Genomic DNA, 13,042 nt, shown 5'->3' on the forward strand with positions numbered 1-13,042 from the left:
TCTGACAATCACACGTAAAAATGTTAATGAGGTAAAAAAAGAATAAACGGCAATAGACGGTAACAGACATCTAAGGACATCAGGTGGGAATATTAGATGCTTTAGGTGGGAATATTAGATGCACTAGACGCTAGTCCAAACGTCTGAAAAGCAGAGTTACAACCGTCTAAAGCCCTTAGTCGCCTTTGAAAATTTACTTCTAGGTGTCAGAGTGGGAATGAGGCCACTAGTAGCTATTAGGAGAGATTTGGATAAGGTCCTCACTCCACCTGTACTCGCTGTGACTACCACAGCTCAGACTGCCCTTGGATGTGTGGCCCTTAGACTGCCACAGCTCAGACTGCCCTTGGATGTGTGGCCCTTAGACTGCCACAGCTCAGACTACCCTTGGATGTGTGGCCCTTAGACTGCCCTTGGATGTGTGGCCCTTAGACTGGCTGGCGCTTAGAACGGCTGAAATTCACTTCAATCTACCACAGCTCTGAACACTATAGAAATTAGATATTTCTTACAGCTGTGGCTTTTGGTGTGATCAGTATTTAACAGGGTTTGGTCATCAGTAGCTAGGCTACTTGTGACAAAGAAGGGTTGTGAAATGACTGTTTTGTGTAATATTGTTTAATACTGTATCTATGTGACAAGCAGGCTGGAGTGGTGACGTCCAACCAGGAAGTAATAGACACAGACAGGACTGGTGAGTGATGAAATTGCGCTGATGCGCCAGTTTATTGTAAAATAAAAAGGTTTAACAAAACACAAACACTGAACAAAACAAACGGGTGCGGTGGCCAAAACAAACAGACAGACTAACAAACGGTGGATGAACCCCAAAACAAGTATCGTGTGAGTTCTCTCGCACAAGTAGCATTTGTTTTGCTTTTAGTTGTTGTTTGTTGTTTTTTTTTAAATTATTTCTCCTTCTCTCTACTGTTCTCCACTCCCAAACACACAACCCCGAGTGAGTGAATTGTGCAACTATACAGCTGTGCTAGGATTCAGTTACTAATTTAATTATTCACTTGAACCCTAGCATGTGAACTAATTTGTGCATTCCAAGTGCTCACTTATTAATACACATTTTATCTGCATGCATGTGAAGTGATTGTGCAACTATATATTTCAACAACACTTGTGCTAAATATTCCACATTATATCAATACCAATATATATATACACCAACATTAACATCACGCGCAACAGATAACACATAATACACACATGGGCGGGGCACACTGCCACAATGTATCATGGAACTACATTACAGATCTCCTTATATATATTTTTCTATTCTGAACAGCCGTCATAAATTGGACAGCGGAGTACAAGGCAGAATATCGTACAGTTTTCAGAATTTAAACCGTGGGTACCGCTACAAGAATTTTGCCACAGGATATGTGGGTAACGGGAAACGTGGCATTAAATAATTCTACCCAATTTAAAAAATAAATAAATAAAAAATACACCTGAAAAGCAGAACCCCTAGTTATAAGCCATAACGGTAGTCTGTGCCCCAAGGTTCACATCTCTCGGTTTCAAAGAATAGATATCTTTTTTTTATTTCATGCGGCCTGAGACCCTTTTCTTTCCTACTTCAATAGTCTGCAATTGCAACTTCTGCCTTAGCTTTGTTGTAATATCTTTTATTTTTATTTATTTTCCTTTTTTCTTTTCTCTCTTTTCTACATTTTATTGTTTTCAATTAGTTAATTGTATTTATTGTTAGTATTATATAATAACATATCTCTCTATTTACATTTTTATTTATTTTTGTCTGATTTAATAGCATTCTGGCAGGTGGGTGGGTAATATGATGGGTGACTATCATATTTTTGTTTTTGTTCAATGTGATTGTTGACTGGATGTTGCCCATGTTAAAATCCAAGAAAAAAAAAAAAAATTCAAAACAAATCAAAAAATATTTTTGTTGTTGCTTGGCCCCCCTAATTAAATCTTAATTACTGTCCTGTTATATTTCTTGTTTCATTACACAGCCCCCCCCCACCCCTTAGTCCGCCTCGTCCCCGAGGGGGTAACAAAGTCCCGAAAACGGCGGGGTTGTCTACAGCGATACTGTGACTGGGGTGTGGCATTGTCTGTCCCATCTGAATGGAGGCTGTGAGGCCCAGCTGGGGAAAGTATCTTGGGCGAACCAGTGGTTGGGGATAGTCCTGCCTGCTGCAGGCCCCAGGGTCCGGGCTGATGGTGTCTCCCCAGGTGAGGAGGGGTTAGGGGCTCCAGTGCACTGGCGGCCACTGCCCCTGCCGTTGTAAGGGGCAAGACGGTCGCAATGGAGTACCACCTTGCGGTCCTTGGGAAGGCAGCTGCACACTTGAAATCACCTCCCTGAGCCGTTGCAAAACCCAACAGGGCCCCAGCCAAGCACTGTCCAGTTTGGGGCAGCGAGCACGTTTCCACCGTGGATTGTAAACCCAAACTAACTCCCCAGTACTGAAGTGCCTCCCCCTCACCCGAGTGTCATAGTGCCACTTCTGGTGGTCCCAACCAAAACTGTATGCTAAGTCAAGCCAGTCCTGTAGCTGCCTGGTGTACTCTGGCACTGGTGGTTTACCCTCTGCATCCGGGGGGCCGCAGAACATGATAGCGACTGGGGTGCGGAGCTCTTGACGGCAGAGTGGCAGGCAAGGACGACCAGGGGCAGTTGTGAGTTCCAGTCGCGCTGCTGGGCAACGGTGGTGATGGCCAGCTGCACATCCAGGGTCCAATTGAACCACTCCACCAAACCATCACTCTGGAGGTGGAGTGGGGTGGTCCAGGTCTTATGGATCCCCAGACACCGGCAACGACCCAGGACTCAAAATTGCAACCTAGGTCAGAGTGGAGCTCCTGGGGTACCCGAACCGGCAGAAGAACAGCAGTGCTTCAGCAACTGTTTCCACCTTCTAGTCAGGCAAGGCATAAGCTTCAGGCCACTTGGTAAAACAGTCCATGGTAACTAAGACAAAGCGGTTCCCCTTGTCAGAACGAGGGAAGGGGCTTAGGACATCGACCCCCACCCTTTCCATGGGACCCCCGACAGTAGTCCTCCATATCACGGCGGCAGCACCCCCAGTAGAAGCCCTGCTGGAGCTGGCGGAGTGTTTTGGCGACCCTGAAGTGCCCCATACCATGGGCGCCGTGGTGGGTCTGGAGGACTGTTAGTTGCAACGCACTGGGGACGACCACCTGCCAACAGACCTCCTGCCACTGCCGCTTGGGTATGCCATCCTGGATCGCGATGCTGGCCAACTGGGACAAGAGCCTATTGGTAGCTGCAGACTGGAGAGCGATGTCCTCCCATGCCTGCTGCTTCTGCTGCTCCAGCCACTGCAGGACGGGTTGCTGGTCCGGGTATTGGTCCTGATGCTGCCGTCACTCAGCCGCATCGATAGTGGTCAGCCGCCTGGAACTGAGAGTGGTGGGCTCACTCACGAGCTCAAACTCCTCCTCCTGGTCTTGGTCTCCTTCCTGCTCGCCGTCAGCTCCTGTTACTTGATCTCGCGCTTCAGACAGTGGCTGCAGTCATCTTTGGCGCAGGGCGACATGTCGGGGCACCTGCGTTGGCATGGCGTGCTCCGGCGCAGTGTTCGACGGTGAAGTTGAAGGACTTCAGCAGCTCCATCCACATGCCGATCTGTCCCTTTGGTTCCCGGAACGTCAATAACCACTGCAGAGTGGTGTGGCCATTCTGGACAATGAAGGGTAGCCCGCAGAGGTAGTGGCCACTGCGAGTAGCTCCTGACAGGTAACATAGTAGCGCTGTTCTGCCTTGTTTAGGGACCTCCTAAAGTAGGTGACCACATTCTCCCTGTCGGGATCCATCTGGGAGAGGACAGCCCCAACCCCTTCATTGCTGACGTTGGTGTCGAGCAGGAACAGGAGGCTGGGATCAGGAGGTTAGAGTACTGGAGACTGGATCAGGGCACTCCACAGGCTGTCGAAGGTGGATTGGCAGTCTTCAGTCCAGAGGAAGAGCTCCCCTTTCCCCAAAGTATGCCACAAAGCAGCGGTAGTAAGATACCAGCCCCAGGAACCCCCTGAGCTGGTGTTGGTTGGTGGGGACAGGCCAGTCCCGTACTGCACCGATTTTGGTTGCCATCCTACTGATCCCTTCACCGCGAAGTGATGACCTAGGAAGGCAACCGCCCTTCTCAGGAAACAGTTCTTGTCATTGACCAGGAGGTCATCGATGTAGCCCAAACACAATGTAAATTAGATGAAGAGTAAATTTTGTACATTTGTGTGCTCATGTCCACGATTGATTCTAATTAAGGAAAAATGGATCGGTCACATGGTGTGGCAGCTATGTTGGACTTTGCGTAAAACACTTAAACAACAACTCGTGAGCCCTTTGGCCGACTGATGTGAATCTTGGTTATACGTTATCTTTGTACTGTCCTCTAAAAAAATTATTCAGGAAAAGTTCCTACATCAACAAACATGACCGCCATGAGCCAATCAATATGGGTGACATGCCAGTTTCACCAATTTTTTACCCTAAAATGACACATTCCCACCACTAGGGGCAGATGTTAACATGGAAACGTGAGTACAGTCTTGGAAAAAATATTTTTCAAAGCAGCCATTTTTCCCTGGTGTCTAGCCGATCAGTTTCACTCACTGGTGTAACTTAAAACACAGTAATTACAGTGGAAATGATTATATTAATTTAGACGTACACACAGTACATTATACAGATACATACTGTAAACTAAGAAAACATTTTTTTTTATCTGTTGCAGTTGCATCCACGCAAATAAAAAACTGCACTAATCTTTTTACTAACACTATCGAAACAATCAAATGCATAATACATCAGCTTTACAATTCACACGAATATAGTTTGCTTCAAAATCGTTATATCAGTATTTTTCCAACTGAACTGTGGTCAAACACAGTCACAAATACTGAATCTGTTGAAATGAAACTGCGTGTGTAATCCAAAGAGGTATGTGAGAAGGGACGGTGGGGGGGCAATTTTGGGGCCGTATCTTTCATTGAAATAGTTTATTTTTGGTAATGAAATGTATACACAGAACTGTTCAGAATCGCTTGCTCTATGAAATAGCATTGTAACTGTAAAGATCGCATAGTTATTCATGGAGAATAAAAAGCGGACATGTATTTTTTTTTTTAAAGCGCTGTGGCAGCTACAGGATCTACTCGGAGGTAGGCTGACAGTCTTCACATATCAATATATAAATTATGGTCAATACGGTTATTTTTTTTAAAGCAGCCATTTTTTCCTGGTGTCTAACAGATTACAGTAATTACAGTGGAAAGGATTATGTTAATTTAGACATACACACAGTACATTATACAAAGATACATACTGTAAACTAAAAAAATTTTTTTTTTAAAACTGAATCAATCGTGGACATGAGCGCACTATGTACACAATTTTTCACAGCTGTGCTATTTACCGACCACAGTTCATTTATAACCAATGTGCTTAAATTTCACGATAACTGCTTGGAAGCCGTAAAGTTGCTCGCAACTCTAGTTATAATTAGGCTTGCTACTTTTTCGATATTAATCGGTAAAGCTTGTTAAACGTCAAATTCCCCAAAAATATGAGTTAGACTTAAATACATTTATTTTTTACGTACTTAAATATTTTAGGACAGACGTTTAGCAGACAAAAAGTTATTTTAAAATATATGTATGTTTTGCGATTGATGATTTCCGGGGGATTAATCTTACATCGATTTTAAAACTGCTGCATTGATGATACTCACACACTGCCCTCCTAATAGGGGATGAACCCACTGCCTTTATAATGTCTTTTAATGTCCCACATTGACAAACTGTTTACACATTTATCCATGGAGTAGCTCTTTACTTTCAGGAATTATTTTTAAAGCCAAAAAACGTATTGCTGTATTACTGTTCTCTGATTTTTAGGTTTCTCTAATCAGTACTTTATGTTTTCTACATGTTAACTACTCCCTAATCCATGTGCATGCATTTCTTTGAATCCCTATTGTGTTCAGTTTGAGAATTAATCTTTTATGCAAGACTGTCAAAAGCTTTCTGGAAATCTAAATAAACCATTTGTGGCAAAGTGGTTTGCAGTGCGCAGGTGTAGAGGTGATGTGGTGCTCAAGTAACAACAAACAAGTGATTTCAATGTCCAACAATGTTTTATTTGTAATGGAGATTTTGTAATTCCAGGTCTTTTGTTTCCGCAAATAATAATCCCAGACAATACACAGCACTGTGTATTGTACTGTTTAATTATGGGTTACAGTCCCGAAATAATAAACACAGTTATTAAACACACACAAGACACACACACGATCACAAGTCCACAGTGAGTACTAACGTGCAAGTGGTGAATATACAATGAATCCGTGAACAATGGTGCAGTGTTGTCCGGGTTTGTGCTGGCCTTAAGCGACAGCTCCGGATCATCCGTCTCATAAATAACAAACAGTACAATTAGACTCAACAAAACAAACAAACAAACACTAAATACTCACTGTTGTATTTCGCTCGTCCTTTAGCGTTCTCTTAACCATAAACAATGGTACAGATCACCTAGCCATGCCCCCTTGGTTAGCGAGTGCAGCCGTTTCTCCTCCAATCCGTGGTTGCCACATTGCTTTCCCTCTGGGGTGATGACTTAGTGTACCGCAGCTGTGCCCCCTTTCTAGATGGCTGACTTCCACCTAACCAGGGGAATGAATTGTCAGGCCATCCAGTCCAGGGCACTCTGTTCCTTTATACAACAACCTCACAGGTCAGGAGAGAGATTTATCACCAAGAATCATTCTGTCTCTGTCATACCATGTCATATGCTTTGCAATTATCCATTGTCGATGTTGCATCCTCAAAAAAATCAAGCAGGTTAGTTAGACAAGATCTCCCTTTCCTAAAACCATGCTGACTGTCTCCTAGATACTGTTACCATATAGGTCTTATTATAGTTTCCATAGTTTACATATAATAGAAGTCAGGTTTATTGGTCTGTAGTTACCTGGTTCGGTTTTGTCTCCCTTTTTGTGGATCGGTATTATGTTTGCAGTTCTCCAGTCTGTCGGTACAACCCCTGTCTCAAGAGACTGTTGCATGATCTTAGTTAGTGGTTTGTAAATAACTTCTCTCATTTCTTTGAGTACTATTGGGAGGATCTCATCCGGCCCAGGGGATTTGTTTATTTTAAGAGCTCCTAGTCCCTTTAGGAACAGGTCGACATGTGGGGCATGCTGTCCGTGTCCTCCTTTGTAAAAACCTGTGAAAAGTAATCATTTAATATATTTGCTATTTTTTTTTCTTCATCTATGATTTTGCCATTTGTGTCTCTTAGACATTTAACCTCCTCTTTGAATGTTCTCTTGCTGTTATAATATTGGAAAAACATTTTGGAATTGGTTTTAGCCCCCTTGGCAATATTGATTTTGATCTCTCTCTTTGCCTTTCTAACTTCCTTTTTGACTTGTGTTTGCAGTTCCAAGTACTCTTTCTGTGTACTTTGTTTTTGATCCTTTTTAAACGCTTTGTAAAGTGCCTTTTTTCGCTGAATATTTTTTTTAACTGATCTATTAAACCATTTTGGCCATTTTGTTTTAGATTTAGATTTGCCTACTTTTGGGATGTAATTGTTTTGCGCCTCCCAAAAGTATGATGTAATGCTTAAGTATTAATTGATGTTGCATTACATCGTAAATACCGTATGTATGTTTCTGAACATTGTAGGCCCTGCGTTTAATAGGGTACATGAATCATTGGAATAACAGTCACCAAAGTTAAATATATTGTGTTTTATTTATTGATTGCCTAAGGCAATTAGCAAAGTAAATATTGTATTTATTTGAAGTTTTAAAAAGTAACATAATTATATTAATTGTATTAAACATTAGGTGGGGCAAGTAAAAGACACACCAATTTGGAGATATGCCCATCTTTTCTTTAGAACTCTCCACGGCATTACGTGTTTTTGTGTGGGCTTCATTATACCGCTCTTTGTTTTTGTTTCTGGGGTTAAGAAAGGGGACCATCAACCATGTTCTTAACGGGTAACCTGAATCTCCAAGCAACTTTCCAGTGATGCGACTGACTTCAAAATCTTCCCACAGACTGCAGTGCTTGAGAAAAAAGCCACTTAATTACACAGTTTGTGATCAAAAGATCGGAATCACAAACAATTTGTGTTTTGAGCGAGCAAAACCCCTTTCAGTTGACATATTCTGGTTCAAGTTTTGTAGGCGTCTTTATTTTGATATGAGTCCCATCTATACAACCCACAACGTCAACTCTTTTGCCTTCCTTGGGAAAGTACACATACATTAATTTACACAGAGTCAGTGCAACGGATCGTATTGTTCTGCACACTGTGGATTTATGCACTTGAATGGAATCGCCTACTAGGTTCTGAAACGACCCAGGTGCGAAATACCTTAAAGCAAGGCACACTTGTAGAGAGGGACTAAGTGCTCCATTCCTTAAAGATGCATGTTGCAGGTCACCTTCAAGTTCATCTGTGATTTTTAGAATATCCCCTCTTCTAAATCTGAACCGTGAATAAAGGTCAACATCATCGTAATTGTCGAAAGGATGTATGTGGTCACGCAGGACACGCTGACGCCGAAAACTTTGATTGACATCATCTTCAAAAAGAAGTTAATGGAGAAAAAGTTGCTGCACCATCTTAGACTGTTATTCTACGAACACCTAAAGCTATGCGTAAATCTTAAGTAACAACTAAGTCTTACATTATAACTATCTTACCTGGTGCAACCCGTGTACATTTAGTAATGTATTAAATCAAAGTTAGTAAAGAGTTACGCTATAACTAAGCTAAGTAAGAACTTATGCACAGCTGGTGCAACCCAACCCTGGACTCTTGAACAGTGTGTCGTGGGTTCAATCCCAGGTGGGGGATACTGCTGCTTTACCCTTGAGCAAGGTACTTTACCTAGATTACTCCAGTAAAAACCCAACTGCATAAATGGGTAAATGTATGTAAAAATAAAGTAATTTCAAATTGTAACAATTGTAAGTCATCCTGGATAAGGGTGTCTGCTAAGAAATAAATAATAATATTATTTAGACAAAGCTCAGTTCTGAGGCTTGTACCAGAAAAAAAAATAGGTTTTAAGACTGATCAGTCCAGCTGTTTTAGGGTAATTTTTGTATGGAATGACACATATGTCAGCTTTGAGTTTTCATACTCATACAATGCTGTTTTATGCTTTACTGTTGTTTTAGACAAGGGTAGAGACACAGGTGAATGTGGACAAGAGTGTAGCAACTGTAGATTTGAGGGACAATCAGGAAGAGGCTGTGAAAACTTCCACTGTGAAAGAAGCATTCCTGGAAGACGGTACTGATAATGAGGTTACATTCGGACCTGCATTGAGTGACATTGGGGAAGATCTAGATGACACTGCTACTTGGATTCCTCCTGTGGATAGTGCGCCTCCTGTAAGTCCTGTAACTGTCACAGGACACATGGGTCAATGCCAAAATGATCTGATGAAAGCATTTATTGATCCAGAGATCATAAGTGCTGGTGTTCATAGAAATGAGACTGCCTAATGGTAACATGGAAGAAGGAGAGGGTTGAAGTGTTTTTCGGGATTGCTTAACAGAATTTTGGAATTAATTCTATAGTAGATGCACCTTAGGTTAAGGTTTATCAGGCATGACTATCAAGAGCAGGAGTGGCAAGCAGTTGGTCGAATCCTTTTGAATGGCTGATTGACAGTTGGTTATTTTCCCATCCAGTTGGCTGTACCTTTCTTGGAAGAGGTTTTGTGTGGTAATAGTGTGAGCAGCCTCAGAGATGCATTTCTTTTGTATGTTTCAAAGTCAGAAAGAGACATTTTACAGCAGGCTTTGAATGACTTTGAGTCTGTGGACAAGGATGCACTGTGGGATTTGCTTGACTCCCATGAATGTCATCAGGCACCAACACAGGACAACATCCTGCCACTGATATCCCAATTAGGACATAAAGAACTAATTCAGGCACCAGTGTTTGTTATCAAGTGCTGGAGACCTGTCTTGTGGACAGTTTAACACCTGAGATGTTGCAGAAATTAATGAACGAATGCCTACTGCAAAGAGCGTGAGAAAAATCAGCTGCAGTTTCCCTATGAAATGAATGTGGCAGAAAATTCTGTAGCTCGTTATCTGAAGAAGGGGAAAATAGATGATGTCACTTGTGAAAGAAATATACTGAATCTTGGTTGTAAATCTCCCTATCAACCTGTGAGGGCGCTAAGCAGCGAGGACAGAGTTCTTTGGACGGGCTGGCCTGACAGTTCTTTCCTCGGTTCGGGAAGTCGGTCAGTCTGGAAAAAGGCGAGACTCTGTTGCAAGAACGTAGTGACCCGGAAGGGAAACAGTGTTGCAGCCGCAGATTGTAAAGGCAGCTGCGTTTACCAAGGTGTTGTGTGACAGCATATAAGAGGGACGGAGAATCGTAATCTTTTCCTTTGTTGTGGTTTTGAAACTGAACCGAAAGGACCGGTATTTCTGTGTTTAAAGAGAACGTGAGTGTTTCGTTTGTTTTTGTCAGTCTGTCTATATTGTCTTGTTTTGTTTTGTGTAGTATTAGACTAGACGGCTAAACACGATCCGACACTGTCGCCCATGGCCAGCACAAAACCCGGACAACAACTCACTGACTGTTCACTAAAATAACACTGTAAATTCACGATCAGCACTACAGCATTCACTGGGAGAGTTGACCGTGTTTGTGTTTGGGTATTTGCATTGGGATTATTGTTCTTGGGGGATAATTGTTTATTGTAAACGGGACTGCAACCCATCATCATTTACTGTGCAATACACATCACAATACACAATACGTTGTGTATTGCCAGCCATCATTGTTTGTCTCTGTTTGGTCATCGGACCCCTGGATTAAAATAAACAGAAACCTTTTCACCCATACTTTGTTTGTCTGTCGTTTCTTGTTGGATTACTGCACTGCACCTGCACGTACCACTTACCACTTTGCCACACACTCTAAGGCATTTCTTGCATTTTTGCACTGGAGCAGATCTTTTGCTTGGAAGCCCTATCACTGTGCAGTTTGTGGAAATTAGAGAATTTGAGCGTAGGCCACAAGCACACACATGTGGGTGCTATCTGAAGATTCCCTTGATTTATCTAAATTACCCAGACTTCCGCAGTGACTTCACTGCTGTTCTCAACAGCTCTGTGTGGGTGATGGATATAGTGTGGACAGTACGTGCACAAAACCACTTACAGTGAACCTGCTTTATTTTTGATACACAAAAAGCAATAGTTTAGAAACTGAATTAGTATTCAGTTCTTTCATTAAACATTTTTATATAGGCTATACAGTTGTCATCAGTCTTTTTTTTAACAACCATTTCTTTATTTTTGTAATTCTTGGCACGGTAAAGCAGGGTAAAGGATTGTGATTGGACTGGAAAAAAAACATTCTAGTAAAACTAGACTGTGCAGATCTTATATATAGTTCAGAGTACTGACACATTTTCTAATCGGGTCATTCCGTGTCAAATTTTGTGAAAATGTCAGATTTGGAGTTAGTAAAAGCGATTTCATGAAAAAATCTGAAATCTGAGTGGTCAACTCCTAATAGTTCCTGAGATATGTCTGTTTACACCTAGGGGAGTACCAGTACCTTTATCGGTCAGCCAATGAAATGAAAAAACACACACACTGCTTTTTAAAAGCTAATAACTTTTGAAATAAGTATGCTAGAGATGCCAAAATTCACACCCAGGTAGATTGTTAGTCATATAATCCAAATATCACATCAAAAATATACCTTTCATGGCTAAATGGAGGCTCAATGGGTCATCAAAGGATTTTTGAAAGATTCTGGCTGGGGATCTCAAGCATAATAGAAAGAAAGAAACGCTGATGTACAGGTAAGTAAGCTGGGCTGAGTTGAGTGGGGGACGGAGGGGGGGTGATGCTGGGACGCCAGAATCACCGTCGAGCCCTCTTGAGGTGTCGTGGGCTAGTTGACGAAACACTGAGGATGGAAGGTGCCCACTTGAAGACCCCAGAGATGTACCCTACTTAGCTCAATCCAGACGGTTGTCATGCTGATGCGCTGGGGAGGCCGCACTGTGGTTGATCCCCAGAGCCAGCATCATAGCCGTTGTGTGTGCTGATGTGCCAGGGAGGCAAAATAAGCTGATCCCTGGAGCCAGCATTACACTTCAGCCATTAACACCAGACAGAAGGATATCTACATCATCATATGGAAGGAAATGTAAATGGATGGAGACACATATGGATCACATTAGTTTACTGTAAAGCTACGTCTTAGTTGGTGCTTATCTTGGCGAGAGCCGAGTTCAAATCAGCTCTCGTGTAATGGAAATCTTGTTTAACCGGTCGCAAGGTCCACAAATCAGTTAAAAAAAAAAAAAAAGACGTGGCATAGCTACGCTTTTACTAACTTTGTGCCGATTTTTATCCAAATCTGAGACGTATGGTGACATTGACTGGTTGAATTGACACGGAATGACCCAATCGTATTTCATAAAATGAGCTAGATATTTTGATAAAGTTGTGCCCAAATTATTTAGGCCTGGGCCAAATCAAAACTTTGACAGACCCGCTAATCGCAAATTACAAACCCAGTGTTAATGGTGGGTTCCTTCTGGGGTAGAAATAATAACTTTCAGACAAACAAAAAAGATGCCATTAGAACCAGGTTTGTAATTTGCGATTAGCGGGTGGGTCAAAGTTTTGATTTTGTCCAGGCCTTAGTCTTAGAACCAAATATATCTCTCCTTTATTATTGTTAGGCTATTTAGCAAGTGTTAATCTAGCTTATACTCAGCTAGCATCAAATGGGAGTGTACTAGACAACACCTCCATATTGTACGTGTTTAAATACAATTTATGTGTCACAGTTTGTAGCATCCATTGTATACTCTTTCAAAAGTCTGTTTAAATATAAATCATAATTGAAAAAAAAAAATAGTTATTTTTGATTTTTCTGTTGTCTTTGAATACCTTTTCTGAAATGCTTCCCTCTGGATCAAAATGAATAATCACCAATTTTGTGTCAAAAGATCAAAGAGGT

The sequence above is a fragment of the Acipenser ruthenus genome, chromosome 5, assembly GCF_902713425.1.
Source record: "Acipenser ruthenus chromosome 5, fAciRut3.2 maternal haplotype, whole genome shotgun sequence".
Lineage (NCBI taxonomy): Eukaryota > Metazoa > Chordata > Actinopteri > Acipenseriformes > Acipenseridae > Acipenser > Acipenser ruthenus.